This window comes from Haemaphysalis longicornis, unplaced genomic scaffold (genome assembly GCF_048455015.1).
Source record: "Haemaphysalis longicornis isolate Haplotype H1 unplaced genomic scaffold, Haemaphysalis longicornis Haplotype H1 scaffold_4, whole genome shotgun sequence".
Classification (NCBI taxonomy): Eukaryota; Metazoa; Arthropoda; class Arachnida; order Ixodida; family Ixodidae; genus Haemaphysalis; species Haemaphysalis longicornis.
The window spans coordinates 16,129,837-16,150,376 of record NW_027526361.1 but is presented as its reverse complement, the minus strand read 5'-3'; the positions used below and the strand labels follow the sequence as shown (position 1 = coordinate 16,150,376).

The 20,540-nt window shown below is 47.8% G+C and overlaps 1 protein-coding gene across 1 annotated transcript in view; it reads left to right on the top strand.

Moving 5' to 3' along the window:
- The window catches only part of LOC144178302 (proclotting enzyme-like), a 439,300-nt gene that overhangs the window by 32,816 nt on the left and 385,944 nt on the right, over nucleotides 1-20,540 (top strand). The gene's annotated exons all lie outside the window — the stretch shown is intronic.

Here is a 20,540-nt window from a genome sequence, read left to right as displayed (position 1 = left end):
GAAGTGTCATCGAACGATGGGCATGTGAAGCACAATTAATAGGTTGAATATAATTTAATCGTTATACATAGACTTACGCAGCTGAGTTCCGCACCTGCAGTTTATATTCAGCAAGGACTCAGAGTAGCTTAAACCTTTGAAAAACATGTTTTCATCGACTTGCCTAAACGTCATCTTCTTAACATACTGAGCTGAACAAAATCGAGAAATTATGCACTTATAAATTCCACGGAGTCACTAACTTTTCTTCCCTGGAGTACCTAGCTTTGGGAGAACCCGATGACCAGCGCCGGCTTGGATGCCCAGCAATTCCTAGTCTCCAGGGCTGACACAGCACGGTCGTCCCCTGGTCTCCTGGAAGGAGGGGCCCCTCCCACACCACCAGGCTCAACATAAATATATTCAACAACAGCTACTAGACAACTATAACGTCATGTAACTTTGCCTTTTACAATACTACCGTATTTCAAGTGTGTCGCCGTAAGACCAAAATCAGATATATCTGAACGAATACTTACTCGGATGGGATTATGTATTAAAAAATGAACCTTCCCCCGAACAAACTAGCTTGCAGGCAAGCAAGCGAGCGCTGAAGGAAGCGAAGCGATATGCCAACTTCTGGACTGGCTAACAAATCAGAAACGTGCGTACGCTCAATCCAGGCATACGCGCAATCCAGGCGCGGTGATAATGGTTCTAGCTTCGATAACTTAAGGCGTGGGTTTGAATACGCGTGAATTTTGTCTCGAGCACTTGCGCCAAAGTGTTCATACATGCACCCACGAACGTTTATTAATTAGGTTGGGTTTCCCCAAAGGCATCTTGCACCTAATAAGCCCCGGCGATGATGATTGGAAACAGAATTGGCCTGAACGGTCGATTGGAGGCCGCGAGAAGTGCTAACAGCTCGTGCTGTACAGCCCGGTGGACATCGCCCTCATATTAAGATCACATACAAGTCCTGAACCTGTGCGAAACAACAGCGCGAATGAATATACCAGATGGGATTACATCGAAGAAAAAGATCGGGGTCGTAACTGTCTGGTGCGAAAAGGCAGAGACTGCGCCTGCGAGGCCATGGTAATTCTTTTTCACTCACCTTATAATGTCAAGAAGGTTTGTGATCCTTTCAGCATCTGCGAACCCTGATGAACGTCGGATGAGTTTTTGATGAACAAAAAAGGCTCCTTGACGTCGGGGGACTTTTCGTTCATCCTGATCCTGTGCCCAGAAAGAGTTCTGTGTAGCTAAGATAGGCAAGAAAAACACGAAAAAACATAACCGGTAACAATGTGAAACTTTTTTTCTATTTCGAAAAAATAATTGTTGAGTATTTTTTTATAAGAGCCCCTTAACTCCCACACCCCACCTTCCATTTTTTATACAGATCTCGAGGGAAGAAATTGTGGCGGAAAAAAAAAAGTTATAGGCGATTATTCCAGTCGATGTGGGAGTGCCTGTAATGCGATATTTCGTTATGAGATTCCGTTCCCTTGTGGGTAGAAGCCCAGAGTTTTTTTCTATTATTTTTTATTTTGCGAAGCCAGCACCCCCTGCTGTTTCGATTGGAACACTCGTTCCATTCTTTTATGCAACTGCTAAAAGAGCACCGCTGTTCTGCCTCAATAGCCTCGGGGTAGAATCGTGGGCTTTGGAACGGACGCCCCCGGTTCACGACCCACTAGTGCCAATATTTTAAAGCGAAGCTTTCTTTGCATGACTGATGGCGACCGTCCACTCCAAAACACTGCAGGAAAGCCGACTTTCTCTGACGATGATGATTATCGGGGACGAAGTGAAAGATGGTTCAACCAAATTTGTCGTTAGACCATGATGATGATGATCGCGGGGGAAGTGAAAGATAGATGAACCGCAACGATCAGAGCCAAAGCCCCCACCAATCAAAGTACAAACCACCAACGATCAAAGTCCAAATTCAGACGACGACGAACGAATCCCTCAAGAGATTGGCCTTTGATTCGACTCGGTTTGCTGCGGAAGAAAGCTTCGCGTTTCAACCATCTTTGTGGTTAGACGGAGGAGAGTTTCAGAATTTTTTCCAGGTCCCACAATTTTTTTATTATAAAGCGTTGTCTTAGCTCAATTCTGCGCATTGTTTTCGTAAATAAAGGTCGCCTTAGAGGTGGGTCCCGGCATATCAACACTTTTAATTGCCATTTTGCGTCGCACGGGAGCGGAATTTGTGTTGATCAACTGAATTCGACGTAAGAATACAGGTATTCATACACTCATTTCTTATGATGCAAGCGCTGTTATGCAGGCTCGTTGCGTTTCCGAGCAGCCAAAAAAAAATCATGCTTCCTGTGGAGGGGTTGGGTGAGCCAAGGAGGACCAGCAGTGCGAATAGCGACGGGATTCGTCCTACTACAAGGTGTGCTGCCGCTCTTAAACCCAAAACAAAGTAGACAAAATAGAACAGAGGTCGCTTGCTCGTACGCCCGAGAGTACGATGACAGGAACGAACGCTGCTACACGCTCGACGCTTCCAGGTTGGACGACTGCCGCCAGAAGTAAGGCTAAAATGTTCTCCACTAAAAGTTGACACGACGGTGTCTCCGAGCTGACAGCCGGTTGTCACGGTGCGTTGGCGAGGATGCGGGCCCTCGAGGTGCCGTCGGCCGCGGCAGCAGCGCCCCGAGGCTGACGTATGTTTGTCCAGTGCATGCCCGCGAGGGGGGAGGTGTCACGTGAGCGCGGGAAGCTGTTTTGCGTGCGCGGAGCAGTCGCGTCCAGGAGCGCTCCTCTCGAAATAGCGCGGCGCACCGAAATACTTCTCCTCCAAGGACGCTCGGCCGTCCTGTCACGCGTAGCTGCTCTGCCGCCGCATCGCAGTCCGTATCGATCAGCGGCAGCTGACATCGCGGCAAGGTGGGAGGAGGCGCAACCTTGTTACCTGCCGTCGGCCGATGTGCTTCGATCCACTTTGCGCCTCCCGCAAGCTTTCTTTGGGCCCGGCCTGTTTGTGCACCCCCTCGCAAAAAGCCTGTCGCCGACGCGCCCGGCTGCGCCAAGAAGCCGCCGCACTCTTCTGAAAGCGGTTCCTCTCCCTCCGGCCACGTCCGCCCCGGCCCCTCGGCGCGGACAGGTCGCCTCGGTGGGCGCCGGAAACGAGGGTGGTGTCATCAGTTTCCAATAAGTATGCTAAAATGTGCCAACGCAATGCGTCATCGAAGCCGTTCCGGCACGTAGGCTGAGTACACACTAAACGTCCTTGTTCCATTACCTCCCCAAGTGGCAAGTAAGCGAACTAAAAAATAAACCAAAAATAGTAGCCGGTGACAGAACAATCAGTTCATTGGTTTAGTGGCCAATTTGAAACAAGCATCCACTTTCTTTGATCGAGGCACTCCGATTCTGTTCAGTTGGCTTGCTCGCGGTTATTGGACACGTCATCGCCGTCACAACTGCTGCTCAAACCCTATTACCCTGTACGCCGCTACCCCGGAGAACAGACGTAAAGAGCACGTTACAAACTCGTAGGCAGGACGCCTTCTCTTCACTCAATGGGCTCTCAAATCGCTTGCCTGGCAACTCTCGAACGAGAACGCGCACTGTGCTGACGGAATCGATTTCAGGTCGCGCCTGTGGAAGCCGCACGCCAACTCTTTGCGGGATCGAATCAGACGAGGAAGTTGTACAACATGCTCCAGATCCACATGGTAAGAGCGTTTTTAGGTAAGACCGTGGTCGCTCAATCGATCGCTGTGCCGTTCAAGCCTGTCCGGTGGGAAGTTCGCAAATTTTTTCGGCGCAATTGATGATGACTTGACTGACGCAGCATGCGCGGAACTAATTACAACTCCTAATATTGTCACAGTGTGTGTCAGCCGCCGAAGAGTGGTAAGTTAATACATAGCCCCAAGCATTCTGGGCATGTGCTGGGGCTCAACCAAGAAATTACACCATCTTACCCTGGGGAACCCGGATGAAGATGCGAAGCATCATGGGGGTTACGTGTGGTTCCATTGTGTTGCCGTTATGCTGAGTGATCTGGTGTTTAGTAGCGCCAGAGGGAATTCCGCGTCCGGGACCACACCGGTAAAAGGCTCGCAACACTCTGGACCACATCGTCTTCCCGAGGGGACATTGGATGACGCGGATAGACGTGTCGTGCCTTCTACTAAGCTTCCTTCAGGAGACGGAACTGGCGAACTCCTAGTGAAAGGACCCTAATATTGACTAATTAGGATGAGCTCGGGCGGAGCAAATGCCGGAATACCCAGCCAGGCTAACACCGCCTGATACTACACAACAACCCCCACCATTACGACCAACACCAGCAACGTATATTTGTCGGAAATCCCACTTTAGTAGAAAAAAAAATTACACCATCTTCCCGTGGGGAACCCTGATGAGGATGCGAAGCATTATGGGGGTTCCGTGTGGTTCCATTGTGTTACCGCTATGATGAGTGATCTGGTGTTTAGTAGCGCCAGAGGGAATTCTGCGTCCGGGTCCACACCGGTGGCAAAGGCACGCAAGTACTGTTGTATTACGGTGAGTAGGCGGTGGCTCTCGAGGCGCCGAAACTCGTCCGTCATGTTCTTGTCGATGTTGTCGTCTCTGTGGTAGAATCGGTGGTCTCCGTCAGCGTTGGTGAGGTGAAGGTTGTTGACGTTGGCGCACCGGCTGAGAGCAACGTACACGCCATCCTCTTCGCAGCTTTGTCTTCTTCTCCTTCTTCTTAATCAGCGGTTCACCTACGGGAAGATGACGACGGTGGTTGAACGCGAAACTATCTCGTGATGGATTATTTGGTTGGCCAATCCCTGGGGGCATCCTGCCACAATCATCATCAGAGGCGCTGCAGACGGGGCGAGAGCAACGTACACGCCCTCCTCTTCGCAGCTTTGTCTTCTTCACCTTTTTCTTCTTCAGCGGTTCCCCTACGGGAAGATGACGACGGTGTTTGAACGCGAAGCTATGTCGTGATGGATTTTTTGGTTGGCCAATCCCTAGGGGCATCCGCCACAATCATCATTAAGGCGCTGCGGACGGGGCACGGACGCGGGACATCCCCCCGAGCAAGAGATGCTTCGCATCTGAAAAAAGACGCTTGGCACGCTGGGGTTTCGAGGAGCCGTTGGACGTAGAGGAAGAAGAGGTTCGTGCTATGGCCAACACGCTGCTCGCTTCTATCTAAATACGTGTGTTAAATACACATTCGTTTTTTACGTATTCCTCTCTGGTAACAATATGTTTTTGTAACATTACTTATGATTTAGAAACAGAACTTAGGAGCCAATTGGAAACATTCAGCTGTCGGCTTGGAAGGATCGTCTGAAGAGGTACCCGCCTGTCCATGTGATAGACTCCAAGTACGATTTCTGGCATCCGCGGGGTCTGTCCAAGCGCAATGAAGACGTGCTACACCGGCTGAGGCTTAACGTTGCCTACACCCTGAGCTTCTTGTTTAGCTGGGCTGGGTAGAGATGCCATTGTGTCCAGTGTGTTGTACTAATGAGCACATTAGGCACATGTTATACAACTGCCCACGACGTAGTCAACGGGCAACAGCGTCTAAGGCACTTTTGCGACTCCGACGTGGAAGTACTCTAGAACGTTCACACTTCCTTGGGCCCTGACTAAATTAAGGCAAGGCAGTGCTGGGGACAGCAAACCTGTATACTTTTTTTGCGAAATCAGGAATGGAAGACGTCCTTTGAACCCTCTGAACACATACATTTTGTGTCCAGGACATTAGGGACATGTTATGCCCCAGCGATATTGTCAACGGGCACCCCCCTATAGACAGTTGCGTCATGTTTTGTGTAGCGATAATTAAAATGGACGTGTCATCGTGTATATCGCCATCCCTGTCCCGATATATATTGCGATATTTTACTCTTGCTTCCCCCCCCCCTTTTTTTCTCCCTCTCTCTCTCTTTCTTTACTCATCTCACTGCATTCACCCCCATCTGGAGTAGCAAGCCCTACCGTTAGCGGGGTTGACCTCTTCACTTTCGTTAAAGGAACTCTCTCTCTCTCTCTCTCTTAGAAGCCAATCATAAAAAATAAAGAATACATTTGTGCACGACTCCAATTATTCACGCTTACATACGTAGGAACAATCGTTCTAGAACATAACACGCACTGGAAGAAAAGGTCATAATGGATAAAACTAGCTCAAACTAAACTAACGTGATTTAAAGAGATGTGTATCGTTCCCTGTACGTTTCAACAATCGTCAACCACAAGCAGAAGCCGTTTGCAGACGGGTTATAATTTGTTTTACACTCACGTACCTACCGGCTCTCGATGCTAGCCCTGATCAGGAAGGGTGGTCGGTCGAGGCAAGAAAAGGTATACTTCCCTGGTGTTGGGGCCTCGTTGATCACCGAGTTTAGGCAGCCTGGCTGAGCATGCATCTCTGTACGGACATAGAATGGATGTGTGTGAACTGTTGTGGTTTTTATGTTCACTCCCACGCGTGAACTATGGTGTGTGAGTCTCGTGCCTCGGACATTATTGTAAAGGACCTTCGGTGCGGTGTACTACTTGTTTTGTGAAGTTGCGTGATCTTCACTTCCTTTCCTCTGTGGCACACTGCGTAAATCCTGTGCTCTGTCGACCCGTGTAGTAGCTAACTACAGCGGGTCCTAGCTGTAACCTGTGTTTAATAAATTCTCTTTATGAGCCCTAACTCGACGCACGCACAAAGTAGCGCGACGCATTTGTTCTGTTTTTACTGTATGTTGGTGCCCAGATCATCTGGAAAAGGCGCGGTTTAGCGGAGCTCAGAGCGCGGCCGCAGAAGTGCATGTTTCCAATGCTTCGAAAAATGCGCTCGCGTCTATTCGATCATCTGGAGGCTGAGCTCACCGCGCTGAGGGAAGAGCAGTTCCTTCAGCGGTGGTCCACTCGGTTTATCCGTGTGGTAAACAAGAAAATAGAAGTGTCTATTCTACCCTAAGGACTGTTGTATTGATGGTGACCTGTTGTTGTGAACTGTCGTGGATGTGATCTACAGTGATCATTCGGTGCAATAGTGGTTCTATTAGTGTGTGTACTATAGTGAACTGTGGAGAACTGTAGAGCGAACTGTGTGTGTAGTGAGTGGTGTGATAGAGTTGTGAAGTGATACGTGCACTGTGTCGTGAATTGTCGAGGATGTAATCTACAGTGATCTTTCGGTTTAATAGTGTGTACTAGTGAACTATGGAGAACTGTAGAGTGAACTGCGTGTGTAGTAAGTGGTGTGATAGAGTTGTGAAGTGATACATGCAGTGTCTTTGGTGTAGGCGACCCGTGTAGTATTTAGCACAGAGGGCCTTTGTATCGGCTATTAATAAATTTTCTTTCAGACGAGCCCTCAGGGCGAGGCGCGGGCATTGCACTCCGCTCGCGTTGACCTCACTATCACAAACTGGGGCAATGGGGTTATTCAAATTGCTTAAATATGGTTCAACGCAAGAGAGGGCGCCACTGCCTCACCAAGCGCGCCATTGCTCCTCCCACCAGGACTACTCCGGCGCCCACTCAGCGCGCGTCGTGTGGCAAAAGAGAGACTTACAATATTTGAGTATACTAACGCACTGCATGCTTCGCTCCTCCCCAGGTTTCACGTTAGGGGATATGGCCCGCAATTTTTTTTTTTTGGCTAGAGCCAGTCATACGTAGCATAAGTTTAGTAAGGGGTTTGTGTCGTTTTCTGAGTACGTGTCAATTTAAACTAACCACAATGGCAGCCTTATGAGTGAGTCATCTAAAATGATCCGCACCGGCTAATCGCGCAACGGTGACGTACACGGGTTAAGGGCGAAAGGATCTTGACCGGTTATGGTTCTGAAAAAGAGCTCGCGGTTTGAATCCGGGATACGGAGGCCGGAAAGATTTTTTTTAATGCGGGCCACATTACTTGAGTTATTATGCGAAAAACCGGCCGTCATTCGAAGCCTGTGTTGGCGAACGGCGTGCCGATTTCCATTGTCGTCATCCCGCCATGTGGAACCGTTGGTCGCTGTCTTGCGTGTGACTCACTAGATGGCGCAAGCTGGCGTAAGGCACGTAGCACAGTTAAACCTGGTCGTAACTAACCTCTGCGTAACGAATTCCTGGATTTAACGAAATTTTTCAATTCCCCATTGCACCCGCATTGAAGCCCATGTATTTGCGGCCTGTATGTAGAGAAACATTGCGGTGGTTAACCTTGACGTAACGAAGTCGACAAGCCGATCAGTCATTGGTTTTTGCACTATTGCTCAAAAATCTGCCGGAGAAATGAACTAACTTAGCGATTACTAGCACTACTGCAAGGAGCCAGCAGCAACTAAATCGTCTGGAATCGCCCAAGAAGGACATTCGTCGTGACGGCGATGATTAACGGAGCGGTTAGCGCCGTCCCATGGATAACGTAGCATTCACTTCTGGTTTTTCTTGTGCAGCGTGAAACCACACCAGGTAGCAAGAGAAACTACACTACACGTTTTTTTTTTATTTGCGCCCGCGCCAAAAACTACCTTGCGTTTCCACGTGTGAGTGAAAATTTGATTCGAGACTTACGTTTTTAGGTGCTATGCTGTCCTGTCGGCGTGCAGTGGCGCGTCTCCACTGCCATCTGTGATGTCCGTTTGTCAGTGATGAGGTCGCTGCCAGAAAACGAAAAGTCGTGTCTTTTCATGACGAGCGCACAAGTTTAAAGGTCGTCTCCACCGGCGAGAAAGAAGGAAGTCACCGCCTGGCACAGTATCCCAGCTAGCACCCTCCCAATAACGTTGAGTGCGGTAAAGACCAATAAGTTCTCAAAAAGGCACTTTTTGAGCAGAAGTTTGGTTGTTGAAACGCATTAAGGCGCGATAAAGTGTCAAAAGGGGAAAGTGATACTTAAGTTACGTTTGTTATTTGCGGGGTAAGTGACCCTGCTTTTATGGAGTCCCGTGTAGTGCCTAAGATAGGGCGAAAGCAGCAGGCTCAACTCGCGCGGTTTTTAGCTGTGGTATAAGTCCATGAAGGGTGAGTTCACCTTCACTGATGTCTGGCGTTTTGGCGTCGTTTCTGATTCATTCGCGCGAGCCTAAACTCGAAACCTGCATGTAAAGAAAACCTGTGTTTAACGAAAGATTGCGAACTTCTGTCAACTTCGTTACATCCAGGTTTAACTGCATCGCAAACGTCTGCATCACGCGAGACCGCCAAGCGCCGGAAGAGGCGTCAGGTCGCTGCTGACGAAGTGCAAACGCATCAGGCATCTTGCATCCGCAAGTCCTCAATGAGTAGACAAAACAGCGAGCACCGTCCGCGTAGCGAGCAAAGCGGCAGGGAAGCCAAGACAGCTTTTTCAGAGGTGGAAATTATTCCAGCAGCATCAGCGTAGCTTTTTTCCCAATTTGCGCACACCAATTTTGCTGTCTGCACACCGACTTGTGGTCAAATAAAGCAAACTACAACAAAAAAATGCGCCCTGATGAGAGCGGCTACGTATTCCTAAGCGGTTTCTAAGGTTCCAGTGAAGACGGTGTGAAATTGAATGCGCAGGAGTTTTTTAAAACTATTTACGTTGTGTTCCAACTTCACTTCAGAAGGTTGAGTTATATTTTGCGGCTCCAAACTATCTCAGATTGATTGATTGATTGTATAGGGTTTAACGCGCCAGCGCAACATAGGCGATGGGGCGCGCCTAGGGGAGGGCTCCGGATTAATTTTGACCACCCGGGGATCTTTTAACGTGCACCGAAATCTCGAACACACGGACGTTCTTGCTTTTCACCTCCGTCAGCGAAGCGACCGCCGCGGCCGGAAATCGAACCCGCGACCTCATGCTCAGCAGCACTACGCCTTAGCCACTCAGCCACCGCGGCGGGTTCCAACTTTCAAACTGTCTCAGAGTTAAGGAAGAAAGTTGGGCCAGGTGGTTAGTTCCTGAATACATTTCAGTGGAGAAAAAAAAGGAGAGAACAAACAAAGGTGCACGCGGGGCAGTCGATATACTTCAGCTGATAATTGTACTTTGCACGTGTGAAACATAGAATGATAACATTAAAACTGCACTCCTACAAATGGTTGGAGGGGCACTGAGGGCAACCAGCAAGTTGGTCTCAAACGAAAGTCTAACCTTCTCATAGCCCTTTTAGCATTGCTTCGGCGCCGAAAGATGCCTTAATTGCTGAGAAATCTCTAATCAAAGGCTGGGTTCAGACTGTTGCCGCAACTGTCGTAATAACTTTAAAGAATGACGTCATTTCACGTCTCAGCCAGCCGAACTGCGGGACATGCCGTTTTTTTTTACGTCCATAGATCACGATGTGGTTTTTGCGTCGGCAGTCTGAACCTAGGCAAGCGCTGATCAAACGTGGCTCAAACAACTGTTTGCGTTACGATTAACCGGAAGCAACCGAGGCAGTGGTGTCGTATAGCGGTGTACAAGCAACCGAATACAACACTGCCACAAACCGAGCGGTTTGGACAGTTTCTGTCGAGTCAGTCCTGCTTTCCTGAACTCCCATTTACTTTACAGTTCCGGACAATTAAGAAACATGTTTCTTCCCGGGACCCGTATTCAGCATTGGCGCTTTGTTGAAGAAAAAATTGGTCGCGTATCTGCTCCTTCCTTGGCAAATGTCGACAAAAGACGATAGTCTTTGTCGATATTTGCCAAGTAAATGCCTCCCTTCGCTTTCCCGCTCACCTCTGTCCATCTTGCGTCGCGCTCCTCCCAAGGTAAACACGCCTAAGGTTTGCTCAAGTCAATTCAAATTTACCGCGTTCCACTGCTCCAGGACGGGTGCCTGGATGCCAGCGCTGCCGTACGCCGGAGACGCGCGTGAATCGAGGCACCCTATTTCAACATTTATAGAACCGCGTTTCCCTAGTCCACGTGCGTTCCAACCAGAACGTGGAACTTATCTAATGGAACCTTTCGTAACGGTTGCCGCTTTAATTCTTAAAGTTCCGCCAGAAGCTACAGTGGCACGGGCGACAGCAGGCGGCAGTGTGAATTTTTTTTTTCTGCAGTGAATGTAGTATTTAATATCGCAAAAATCAAGCATCTATGAATTTTATTGTAAAGGAACACTGTAAATATCCCTTGTGTATTAATGTTCTGTCTTATATTTGTGTAACATCTTGTTCTTGTTATAGTGTTGATAAGCAGGAACACATAAACCGGACTTAAACGTTTCGATTGGGCTGTGAATATATAAGACTATAGCGCAGACTTCGTTTCACTTTGGCCGGGTGGCCGAATGGAGTCACAGACAGATAGACAAACATACAGACAGACCACAATTTCTGGGTTTAAGTAGCCCAAGAAAGACTATCATCTTTAAAATACGTTGTTCTTTTGGCGCCCCGCAAATGGCGTCGAACCACCCGCTCGAGCGTAGCTCCCACGCTTCCTCGGAAAGCGCTACCGCCGCTCCAAAGTATGGACAAGTAGCGCCGTCCAACGGCAGTCAGGAAAGACATTGCGCACGCCAGACAGTTTAAGCACTTCCGGTGCAAGTTACGCGGTATAGCCAGCGGCGGCACCTGTCTTAACGTTTTCGCAATTTTCTACCTTATTTTTAAAGAAGCTACTCGTAAGAGAAGTATATTCGTGTTCTTGATGAGTCAATCTATCGATCTAGAGCAACTTGTATTTTGACCCTAGTGTCCGTTTAACCAGCGAAAACGTAACGTGGGACCGGTGTTTACACGTGTGTTACTTCTTAAATGGTTCAAAAAGTCTTTTTTTTTGCGTGGTTGGGCTATTTACCTTCGTTCCCGTTCCTGCTGGCAGCGTCGCTGATTCTAAACTGCCTGCCCTTCAGAAGTACGCATGACGCGTAACCTTCCCATTTCCAAGTTACGTGCGGCCGTGTTCGCCATTGTTATGTTGACGCTGTTCGTCCCGCGCTACCCACCACCCCTGCTCGCCGTGATCTCTGCTTCCCACTGCAGCTTGCTGTAACTCCCTTTACCATAAACCCCACTCTCTCCCCTTACTTATATAACTCCTTTATAACGTGCGTTTTTTTTCACGCAAACTTATCGGGTTTCGCCGGAGGAGTTTTCTGCTTCCATAGGACCACCGCATTTTCCTTTATCCTAGCTTATCAAGCTTCGCTTTAAAATTCAGTGCCATTTCACTCTGTGAAGGTGGATGACCAACAGAGATGTTTGTTGGTTATTGGTTGGCCATGAACTCCCGCTCAAACTGCTCCGAATTCAGCAGGATTCAGCATGCAGCGGGACTGTCAGTAGGCTTCACTGTGCTACACATAATGTGGGAAAGCCAGCTTACAAAGATCAAGCTTAACCGATTAGCAGAGAGTCGGTTCGACCTCGAAACACAAATTAATTGCTAGAAAAACAATTTTCTAGAAGCAACATATATACGCCATCAGGTATCAATATATGAAGCGCCGGAGGTGAACAGGTGGCCGAAGGAGGAGGATTGGCCGGAATGAGGAAAAGGAGAGCTGCTTTTCTATATCTACGGATGAAACAAACAAAACAAAATAAAACGGGGAGGCCTGCCTATAACATCTCCGCCGTAACAAAAAGGCAAGAGATGGATAGAGGCGGAAGAGGGGATGGCAACACCGAGTTGCCGTTTTGTACAACTGTTATTCCTGAGAGTAACGTTCGCCAGCCGCAGCGTTAGAGAACAAAGAGTGAAAGGGAAAGAAGCGGAAATGGGCTCAGAAGGAGGAAAAAAACAACAACAACGCAAGTATAATGCCGACTGTCACCATAAACAGAGCCACAAACTGATCAATCAAGCGGTACAAATATGACTCACTGGTTTCTTTCTTCACACCTGCATGTACAACACATCAGCCACTGCCGACGTGGTCATTTCCTTCCCAAACATCCCGACAGCGCCTCGTCACCGGGGGCCACCAGTCTGCTCAGTCCCGACACGCCAACAAAGGAGGGTTCCCGCCTTTGGAGGGTGACCCTATCAATCACGAGGAATGCGCGGAGATGGGAAGAAAGCAATGACTGATTTGTGGACTGAGCGCCAGACCTCGCGACGTCAATAATTTTCGCTCCCTCTTCGTGTGTGTGTGTGTGTATATATATATATATATATATATATATATAATATATATATATATATATATATATATATATGAAAGCAAAGGGGAGGGTGTGGTAGGTAATTGAAACAGATAAAGAATTTGGAAAGAAAGAAAGTGGAGAAAAAATGCCCGCCAGGTGGGATACGAACCCACGACCTCCAGAATACCGGTCTGGTGCGATAACCACTACGCTACCGGCGGGGCTATATTTCCCCTCCACTTTCTGGGTATTTATGTTGGGTATTTTTGTTTCCTGCGCTTGGGGGTGGTAGCCAGCGCCACTCTGACTACTCGGTGTGAAGGGGACCTTCTTTTTAACCCCCGGGCCGTGACTCGAGTGTCTACGGCATGTCGAGAGTGGTCGACCAGCGTTGAACCCTCTTAAGCTCCCTATGGCACCAAGACTGCCAGAACAGAGGCCCTCGCTATGCATGTAGCGAATCAGAATAGGAAATGAGGGGCTCGTTGAAAGTAAGACAGAAATAAGAGTTGGCAGTCAAGAAAACCTCGGAAAGCAAAGGGGAGGATGTGGTAGGTAATTGAAACAGATAAAGAATTTGGAAAGAAAGAAAGTGGAGAAAAAATGCCCGCCAGGTGGGATCCGGAGGTCGTGGGTAAAAGCGCAAGTAAAAAATCACGCGATATAAAAAAATGCTGATTGCAAGAGGCCTGTTGCATTCGCCACCTGGACAAACCCACAAAGTAAACGGTGTATCTGTTGCGTGATCAAACTGCTACAATTACAAGACGTTTTCCTAATGTATGTACTAACCTTATTGGCAGGTAAACATCAGCGGCACGCGTTATTTGCAGCACTAATCCGGTGCCGGTTAAATTTGACCGCAACTTCTGTGATCACCTTTTTGGGCATCTCCTCTTCCACCACATTAAACACAACTCAGCGGATATCCCATCGAAGCAGGAGCGTTTAAATCTGGCCCTACAGTGCGAAAATCCCACATAGACGAACGTCCTCGACAAGTAAAAAAAAATGCAGGCAAGCACGTACAATTGTACGCGCGCACACACACGCACACACACCTGTGTGCGCACGCACGCACGTGTGTGTGCACGCTTTACAAGTGAAGATTACTCAAGATTAAAAACTATGCATCATCATCATCATCATCACCAGCCTATCTACGCCCACTGCAGGGCAAAGGCCTCTCCCATTATTCTCCAATTACCTCGGTCCTGTGCCAACTGTGACCAATTTATCCCCGCAAACTTCTTGATCCCATCTGCCCATCTAACTTTCTGCCGCCCCCTGCAACGCTTGCCTTCTCTAGGGATCCACTCTGTTACCCTTAATGACCAGCGGTTATCTTGCCTTCGCATTACATGCCCTGCCCACGTCCATTTCTTCTTCTTAATTTCTACTAATATGTCTTTAACACCAGTTTGCTCTCTGACCCACTCCGCTCTCTTCTTGTCCCTTAATGTTACACCTATCATTTTTCGCTCCATTGCCCGCTGAGTCGTTCTCAATTTAAGTTGAACCCTCTTAGTGAGCCTCCGACTTTCTGCCCCGTAGGTGAGTACCGGTAAGATGCAGCTGTCATACACTTTCTTCTTCAGCGACAATGGTAGGCTGCTATTCATTATCTGAGAATGTCTGCCATATGCACCCCACCCCATTCTGATCCTTCTAATTATCTCTGCCTCATGGTCGGGATCTGGGGTCACAACTTGGCCTAAGTAGATATATTCGCTTACCACTTCCACTGCCTCGCCACCTATCTCAAACTGCTGTGCTGTCCCGAGGTTATTGATCATTACTTTAGTTTTCTGCATATTAATTTTCAGGCCCACGGTTCTACTCTGTTCGCCCAGTGCGGAAAGCATGCTTTGCAATTCGTCCCCCGAGTTACTTAGCAAGGCAACGTTATCAGTAAATCTGAGGTTACTGAGGTATTCTCCATTAACCCTTACTCCCACCTGTTCCCAATCCAACGTTCTGAATACTTCTTGTAAGCATGCTGTGAATGCTTTTGCTTTTTGTAAGCAAAACTATGCATACAGACGCGTGAATAATTCGCCATTGATCTGGTCGTGTAACATAGCTCTTGAATCGTAGGGAAATTGTGTACTTACTCGCAATCTTATCTGTTTATTATGAAGGTTTTTCGAAAGTAATTTGTGAAGACTCGACACACTGGAGTGGCAGTGTCTTAACTAGAATGTAATAATCTATATATCCGAATTATGTTTCTCTATGCCTTAAAATTGAACCGTTTCATAATTTTGGTAAGGTAGCTTAATTATTCGCGCCCACGTAGACGCTGCCAGAGCTACGGCCTCAGGCTAAAGTAAATGGTCGAACAGTGGGACACCGATGAAGTGGATGGTGCCCGGGCTGCCTCTTCTAGGGAGCATATTTGTTTCGAAAAATGTTTCACTCACTCACTCACTCACTCACTCACTCACTCACTCACTCACTCACTCACTCACTCACTCACTCTCACTCACTCACTCACTCACTCACTCACTCACTCTCACTCACTCTCACTCACTCACTCACTCACTCACTCACTCACTCTCACTCACTCACTCACTCACTCACTCACTCACTCACTCAGTCTCACTCACTCACTCACTCACTCACTCACTCTCACTCACTCACTCACTCTCACTCACTCTCACTCACTCACTCACTCACTCACTCGCTCACTCACTCTCACTCACTCTCACTCACTCACTCACTCACTCACTCACTCACTCTCACTCACTCACTCACTCTCACTCACTCACTCACTCTCACTCACTCACTCACTCACTCACTCACTCACTCACTCACTCACTCACTCACTCTCACTCTATCACTCACTCACTCACTCACTCTCACTCACTCACTCTCACTCACTCACTCACTCACTCACTCACTCACTCACTCACTCACTCACTCACTCACTCACTCACTCACGTTATCATCAAATGCGCACAGTAGTGACAATATTTCAAGGCGAAAGCCTTCGATCTCTGTTTATGGCAGGCGCGTTGTGAGGTATTGGCGGTGAGCGCGAACACAGGCGGCGCTGCGAAGCGCGCCTCCGTGACGTCAGCTTAGGGATTCTCGCATTTGTCGTCTGCTTCACTTAGGATCGCTCTCCCTGCTGTTTCTTTGCGCTCGGTCAACGTCTGATGCTTGTCCGCACCAGAATTGGCGTGTGGGCAACTTTTTATCATAATAATAGGCTTAAAATCGCATACACTAGCTCATGGTGTCAATTAAAGTATAGTTTTGGATACCGCTACGGGAGATACATTTCCGGCGCCACCCCATTCCTTGCGAAGCCGGTCCTGTGCGCAGCGCGAAGAGTCGGAGCTAGGCGTCAGCTTCTCATGTAAGCATTCGAACAAAAGGAACAGTCAGGTGCTAATAACCGACAACAGCGAAAATGGAAGACCAAAACAAATTCTAGGCCTTCAGGGCTGTCGGCTTTGGCAGAAGGCATCACGATTCCCGGTAATCATATGTAAGGTAAAACAGTTTTTGCAACCTTGCCGAACGCTCGAACGCGTTTTGTCACATCACTTTACGTTGTCAAGGCATGGAAGTTTGCCGACATGCACTATAGAATGCAAAAACTGTAGGTTGAGTGCCAAATAACCCTGTGTATATACGCGCGTGCTGATTCTATACCAGGCATCTAACCAGTATGGAGGTTTATTAAGCAAAACGATTCACGTCTTCGTTAAATTCATAGTAACACCTATATGTTTGTTAAGACCCGGAGGGATATTTCGGAACATTTTTCACAGCCATATCTTCCCGATAGTCGGATATGCGTTAAAGGAAAACTGCACTCAAAAGGAGGAGGAGGAGTAAGAGGAGGAGGAGAAATTTTGCTTAACATTTAATCGATCTGGTTAGTGGGCCGGGTCGTCAGTTCAGGACAAGAGAGTAAAAGTAATTTTCTTCAAATCAGAGAACGCCATCCCGAGTAGAATAGGATTTGTTCTTCGCGCCTGGAAGGGTTGAAAAGCAATAAAGAGCTACTTGGAATTCTTCTTCGGTTTCGAGTCTAACGTTAGTTAGCGAGTATATCATGCCTTCAACACCGTAATCATGTCATCATTGTTCGAATTGAGAGTCAGTTCGTTATGATAACGATATAATTACGACAGAAATTCGGAGCACAAAAGCCGCCTTCGAGTACTGTGGACCATGTTGTTTAGGGCGCGATCGCGGTGGTGTAGCACAAACCTTCTCATTGTATTTGCATGTGAATAAACAAAGCACGCTGCGAATATGCACCTTCTTGCACGCAGCCGTAATGAAAGCCAATTTGTGAAGAAGAGAATGTATGCCATACAAAATGAAGGAAATATCCACACGACCTTTGTGAGGCTCCCAAACATCCCGAAACCTCCTAATAAGAAGTTGGTGACAGCGCAGAAAAATTAATGCGTTGGGCAGAAAAAAAAAAGCAAGAAACATTAATCCGATACAAGACAACAACGAAAGAAACAGAAGAAAGCCGCTTTATTTCCTGCTGTGCGATGAACGTGTAGAGGCCGCTGCTTGGTACGTAGTATTAGACTGTTGAGTCTTCATAGGAGCATCTCAAAAATACTGCAGGAAAGCCTACGCATTTTGAATACTTATCGAGAAGCTCTGATCGCTGATCCTCGCGAATATGCAAGAAAGGACGAGTTACACACGATCTTCTGACCGATACTCTGAAGAAAGTTGTTCTCTATCTCTTTGTGTGTTGCAAACTTGTGGGGGATACAGCTTCACATTATTCAGATACGTCAGAAGCTGGCAAAATAACTGAGTCGCTAGAAATACGCTTTTTAACGCACTACAGCAACGAAGCGGGCGATTTCTAGCTCAGGCACTGTTGCCCCTCAAAAGCGGAGTGTAGCAGACGACAGCGGCGCGAATCCCTAAGCCGACGTCAGAGCCAGGGGGCGCCACTCAAAGATCTCACCGCCAATAGAAAAACGTCAGGTGCGAAAAATGGTGCAACCCAGCTCTGACCTCGCAACGCAAGAAGCCGTCACGGACAGAGCCCTGGACGTCGCGGGGGCCCTTTGGGCCTCCGCACCCCCCAACCCTGAACCCAGTGTAAAATAAAGTGGCACTACTACTACTACTACCGCCTAACGACGACGATGGTTGAACGCGAAGCTTCCTCGTGATGGATTCTTTGGCTGGCCAATCCCACACTGCGAGTATGTGCTACTCGGTTGTGCACTCCGTAGGCCTAAAGTTTGGGTTTGGGGTGTACGGCGCGAATCGGTACCTGCTGCTTGGCGTTCACTTCGGCCATGTCGAAGCGGAGCAATCGGATTGACGCCGTCTTCGTAACCCGTGAGACCCAGGCTCGATTCCGGCCACGGGAAGCGCTCTTTCTTTCACTTCACCCACGATCATTCATCATCATCATCACAGAAAGTTGTCTTTCCTGCAGGGCGTATTGGCGTACAACGGCATCACTGAGGACACTAAGGCTTCGCTTTAACAATGGGAGCAATTTATGCCAACGGGCATATTATCTCAATAAAAAAAATAGGAGCACGCACCTGGAATCGCGCGCAGGGAACGGGTATATGGTCAGAGAAAGGCTCAACGGGCGACGGAGCGGTGCGCAGAAGAGTGTAGGCAGCTCTAGTCGATGGAGAGCAAGAGAAACGAGCTTCGTAGGGTGCTGTCCTGGGTCTGGCCAAGTGATAATGGCCCCGGCAGCAAAGGTTAACAGCAGGGGCCCTATTCTCGACTGCACAAAGTCCCAGGCAATTCGCCATGTTTTTTTTGCGTAAGCACGATGTAAGCAATCAGTGACGTGATGCACATAGAGCTATGACGACATGCAGTGTAATTTAACGCTTCATTCATAAAGATCGCAACCAAGGTATCTAATATTGCGCATCAAAGATATAAAAACACTTAGCACGTACTGTAAAAATTAAGACGGTAGCTGAGGCTGGCAAAGGAAACACATTTCTGCAGGTCAAAATTGGCGCCAAAACCACAAGGCGATCGAGTAACGTTGATCCAAAAGCGAGCGAAAGGCGGATGTCGAGCTGAAAACATCTAACAATTTTTTTACCCTATCTATTTATTTCTTTCAATAGCTTTTAGTAACACAGTTGAGCACTCTGCTTCAATGAAAGCTTTGTTGCGTTATCACCTTCCCGTCCGCCACCGCCGCCACGCTATCGTCTGCTTCTGTGTTACAAGTTATTGCGTGATCACAGAAAAAAAACGGCCGCGACCATCGCTTGTATGACACTTAAGAGCAGCGAAGCGCTACGCCTGATAACCGCGGAGCACACCGATGTCGCCGATTCACTCATTAGTCAAGCTCGAATTCAATCAGCGCTGTAATGAACAAAAGAGCCTCTTTTCTTTGCTATTTTTCTCTTGAGTTCGGTCATGTGACCCAGCAGCTTACTCGGGGAAGTGTGGACAAATGCCATGCATTGGGTTCTCTTTGTCATGGAGGGGCTTGTACTGCCCTCTTATGTTGCGGTTACGCAAAACAAATAATTTTTTATTTTATTGCCAAACATAAAAGCAAAATACTGCACGTTATTTGTATGCTCCATGATCGCTGACTACGAAGCAGTCGAAACTATTATTTGTTTCGATAGGAAACATGCTTTCAAGCGCGCGTCATTCGAAACTGCGCCTGCTGCAAGTTTCCGGACATTTCGCGGCGCCGAAGGTGTGGGCAATTTTTTCCCCTGTTTCGCGGCAAAAGCAGACGCCATTTTCTAGCTGTACGTAACATTACGTCACTTTTACGCAGGCTGAAGTTGCCAATGCATGGCGTGATTGTTCTCGCCAACTGTTTAAATTACGTCACGCCTTCTCAGCCATTCACAGAGAGGGCGTGTATTACAGGCATTATTGTTGTTGAATAGCAAAGGCAGGCCTATGTTGTCATGTCGGGTGCTTTAAGTCTGGTTTTTTATTGCCGGCCAAGAATTATACGCTTTCAGTAACGAGAAATAAGGCAAACATTAGAACTGGTGCCCATAAACGCCATAAAACGTCAAAATGACGACAGCACACACAACCGCTTTGCCAACCGGAAGCACGTGACCAAAATTGAAAGGCAATCAGGATAGACTTCCGGAAAATTGCCCAATTCCCCAGATGAACAAAAATAAGTGGGCTTTTGCTTTCCCATTTTTCTGCTCGGGGGTCATATGGCTAAGTGTGCCTAGCTTTGCTTTCGGGTAGCAATGTATTCACATCGCGCATTGCATCCAGTGCTTATTTACTTGCAATGTTCTCTGTGTGAAGCTATACGCCCTTATGCTTTGTTGAGATACTTTTTTGCTCTCCAGTAGCTCGTTCAAAATATTACCTCTACAAAAGCGCGAAATAGAATCTTCAAAAGCCGTTGTGCAGAATTCAAACAAATCCAACTCGAGATTATGCTGCTTGCTGCCTGTATCGATAACCAGGACCACGTATCAATATGAGCGCTAAATTTAGGCTCTTTCCTCGAAAACATGGCACCACATACGCCCATTTCATTAAAAAAACTGACCGGC